Source organism: Rutidosis leptorrhynchoides, chromosome 7 (genome assembly GCF_046630445.1).
Source record: "Rutidosis leptorrhynchoides isolate AG116_Rl617_1_P2 chromosome 7, CSIRO_AGI_Rlap_v1, whole genome shotgun sequence".
NCBI classification, from domain to species: domain Eukaryota; kingdom Viridiplantae; phylum Streptophyta; class Magnoliopsida; order Asterales; family Asteraceae; genus Rutidosis; species Rutidosis leptorrhynchoides.
Genome location: NC_092339.1, coordinates 78,948,869 through 78,953,454, shown reverse-complemented (window position 1 = coordinate 78,953,454; position 4,586 = coordinate 78,948,869).

The following is a 4,586-nucleotide window of genomic DNA, read 5'->3' as shown; positions in this document are numbered from 1 at the left end:
TCTTGATTATTTAATATTTACACATTTTATATGTATAATTAAATATATACATTTTTATTTATAGTTATTTGTTCGTGAATTGTTGGAATTAGTCGAGGTTTATTGAAATCATATAAAGATTTTGTTTAAATTTTGTCGAAAATTTCCGGGTTGTTATAGTACCTACCCGTTAAAAGAAATTTCGTCCCGAAATTTTAGTTGTTGCCATCAGTCGGCGTTGTTTGTAAACAGGTGAGGATATTTTCGTTTTTATTTGGTTTCCACGTTCCCAGGTATACTCGGGGCCTTGCGTGAATTCCAACGAATAGAATATTGTTTTGTTTCGAGCGTTTAAATCTTACGATCCATAAATTTTATGAAGTGCATTTTATTATTAATGCAGAGGTTATCTAAAGGATTTAACAAGAGTGTTATTGATTAGGTTTCCTCAGAAGGAGATGATGACGTCATACAAGCATTTCAATACACATGAAATGTGTTATGAATAATAGTGAGCTTATTTAAAACCTTGAGCGTTTATGCCACAATATTAGGGTAGATAAAATAGAGAGGAGTTCGTGAAAATTATGGTCATGAAATTTGATAGAGATCGTCATTGTTTAAAATAAGAATATTTTAATGATGAATATGAGTTGAAAAATAGAGTGTTATCAAATATGGATAAAACGATTTGATTATAGGAAGAGTATAAACGAAACTATCACAAAAGAGTGAAATGAGGAAATTAAATGTTCGTTTTAACTTTTGACATAGTTAAAGCTGATGTCCGAAATTCAAGGGATTTTAAAGAAAATCTTCGTAATCTATAAGATTTGATTCTCCAGTAATTAAGGAAATTAGGATTTTCTTTGATTAAATGCGGTGAATTGCCTCGATTGCTGTGTCTGGAATTTTGCTATAAAATTAGCTTCTTCTGTTCCATTATCTTCACCACTTCTATACTTTCTTCCTCAGTTCATACTTCCAAAAGATTCGTCAATATGCTTCATCCAGTTCTAATTCTGGATATAGTCCTGACTTTTATATCTATCGTGCTTCTTTTTCATCTGTCGCCGGAAGAGTCAGTTTACTTCTACTATGCTCTTGGATTTATTGTGTTTTTAGTTCTCCCGTGTCTTTATACACGGTTTGTAATTTCAGTGTTGTTATCGGGCTTTATATTTTCCTTTATATGTCGAAGCTTCATGCTTTTTGTAACATCTCGTTTTCTTCATACGTGTCTTAAGGTACTTATTTAATCGTTAGAATGTTTATAATTCGCTTGTTTATGTGATTAAACGATTTAGAGTGTTAACTTGTTGTATGCGAGATATATATATATATATATATATATATATATATATATATATATATATATATATATATATATACATATATGTTCGAGAATGTATGCATGTATAAGTATATGCATGGGTTTTGATAGTGTTAAGTCATGTAAGACTTAAAAACGAAGTTTAAACATATATAGAAAGCGTGAACGAGGTGTATAAGTAGAATAAATCGATAGTTGTGTTAAGTTGTCAAAATGGCCAGTTGTAAGCCATTGCCGCGCCGCGAGGCTCTTGGGCGCGCCGCGAAAAATAAAGCAAATCAAAGACAGGAGTGGACTAAGACAGCTCAAAAATCCAGTGTATTGTCGCGCCGCGATAATTGAGGTCGCGACGCGACAAAGCTGCAGATCTGACCCGTTTTTCCTATTTAAAAAGGGGTGGTCCAAGGGTATTTGCGTCTTTTCTATGATTGGAGCATTAAACCTCAACCACTTATCTCATTTATTCAATTTCTTTTCTCTTTTCTTCTTCTATTTACTCTCAAAACATACAACCCATTTAAATTAAAAGTAAGATTTGAGAGTGAAGAATTGAATCGATCTTTGAAGCAAGAAGTAAAGTTGTTCTCCTTGTTCTTAGTTACGACTTGATAGTGTTGGCAAGTCTTAACTCCATGTTTTAAGTTTTTTACTTAATTTATGGCTAGGGTTTGGGTCATTTGAGGCTTGTAAGACCCATTTGGGAATTTAATGGGTGAATTTGGGTTATATTGATGTAAGGAAACCCTAATAACTATGACCTAGGGTTTGGTTATGTAAATCGAGATTTTTTAGTGTTAAATTGTGTTGTTAGTCACTAATACACTTGTAAATTGATGAAAGATTTGCTAATGGGTTCGTGTTTGACCAATTTGCGAGTCTAAATGTTAAAATGGGTCAAAAGGGGTAATGTTGACCTAGTTGGGCAAAGATGAGTATGAAAATACCCTAAAAGGTGGTAGTTATTGTTATTGAGCTATAATCACTAGTTTTTAGTGATTGATGATGAGTCTTGGCCTTAATGGGCGGTTTGGAGTAATGGGTCATTTAATGCAAATGGATCATTAAATGCTTAAGTGATAAATGTTGGTGTCAAGTCCAACTAGTTTGGTGTATTGAAATTGTAATTATTGTATTAGGTACTTCACTTTGAAGCTTGCAGAGTTGTTAATTCATCGCCTAGTCTATAAGGTAAGTGGAGTAATTATACATATGTGTATATGGCTTATTTATTTGTGAATGTTATGGTATGAACCATCGAGCCGGTAGTGCCATAACATGTATGTGACGAGTGTCAAAGTGTGAACCATCGAGCCGGTAGCACTATAAAATGAGGCGTGAACCATCGAGCGGGTAGCGCCGAAGTGTGAACCAAAGATCCGGTAGCACTATAAAATCATGATGTGAACCATCGAGCCGGTAGCATCAAGTGTGAACCATCGAGCCGGTAGCACTATAAAACAAAGTGTGAACCACGAGCCGGTAGCACTATAAAAGAGTATGACTCAAATGCGTATGGTGTGAACCATCGAGCCGGTAGCACCATAGCATTTATGGTTAACCATATGGGGGTTTGTTGATTGTTTAGCATATTATATATATATATTGTGTTGAGTATATGCTAATGCGGTTTTGTGATATTGTACAACTTGTTAGTATTACGAGTATGATGACATGCTTTTTGAGTTACAAGTTTGTATACGGTATTGTGTAAGTGGTTGCAAGTAAGTAGGTTATATATGTATAGGTATAACTATTGCACTCACTAAGCTTTAGCTTACCCTCTCGTTGTTTACATTTTTAGGTGCGAACACGGAGAAAGGAAAAGGGGTTATTGGGCATTAGATTCCCATGATGCTTGCTAGTTAAAGCTTTTGGAAGATGACCTAATGCTTTTGGGTAGTTTAACCCCAAACCATGCTCGGGTGTAGTTTGGATTAAAACTATCATTTCAAATGGGTCGAATTTGTATTACATTTGATTATTGGCTCTAGTGCCTTTTGTAAATACTAAACTTGTTGTACGTTTTAATGGGTTGTATGGAATGGTTTATATCATTCCAATGGCACGTTAATGTTCGTTACTAAATAAAAAATTTATCCAGTTGAATACGGGTTGGGTTGTTTCAAGTGGTATCAGAGCATGGTCTAAGGGATTTAGGTGACTTGAGATTGGTGCCTAGACTTAGACTTTATTGAGTATGCGTTTTATGCAGGACTTGTAGGAGATGGTTCGGACCGTGGGATTTGTTAGTGCCTAGGTTTAGGTGGACTAACTATGAGCTAATTGTTTTGTGTTGTGTTTTGCAATCATCAAGCGAGATAGACGTTGTAATAGCGAGTTAATGTGACGTGCTCACATAACAATGATTAGCTACCATTGTTACGGGTTTAAATCATGTCAAACAAGAGATGTACGACGATTGTTGAGCAAGATGGGGCGGTGAGGTGAACATGCATTTGTGTCATGTCTTTTCGTTCGTTGTTTAATATTTTTCATTTTATAGAATGAAGATGAGAAATGGACACGATACCAATGAGGGAGGCACGAGCGAGGATGTTGAACTCAAGGCCAAGGTTGAGGCCATCTTTAAAAAGCTAAAAGCGGAATTTCTCGAGGATGTCCGAAAGGTCTTTCAAGAATCAGTTGATGCTGCGATCGAGGAGGCATTAGAAGCTAGAAACATTCATCCTCGTGGTTACCCTCAAGTCGAACTTTTTGAAAAAGACTCGTTTTTGCCCGGAGTATGCTGGCGATGATCACAAGTTGATGCTAGATTTTTATCGTACACTAAGCAATGAGTTAAAGCGTAAGATTAGTCGGGGAATGGCTAAGTCTTTTGAGGAATTGTTTGAGTTAGCCCGGGGCTTCGAACCGGAAGTCCCAAAGCAAAGCGATTTCTCTTTCTCTAAGAGAAAATTTGAAGGTTCGAGTCATTTGAACTTTTCAAACAAAAAGTTTAAGGAAGGTTCCTAAAGTGCTAATAGCATGAAGAAAGGTGGTTCTTTGAGTTATGGGCCCACATGTTTCAATTGTAATCAAAGGGGGCACTTGGCCCGTGATTGTACCAAGGCGCCGAGCAAACTTACTTGTTATAATTGTGGTAAAGAAGGGCACCGAAGGCCGGAGTGTCCCGATTTGAACACCGATCATGTTAAACGGTTAGAAAAGGCGGCGGGTACGGCTAGGGGACGCAATTATTTGATGACTAATGATGAGGCCAAGCAATCAAACGAAGTTATCTCAGGTACTTTCATGGTTAACTCTAATCCGGCAA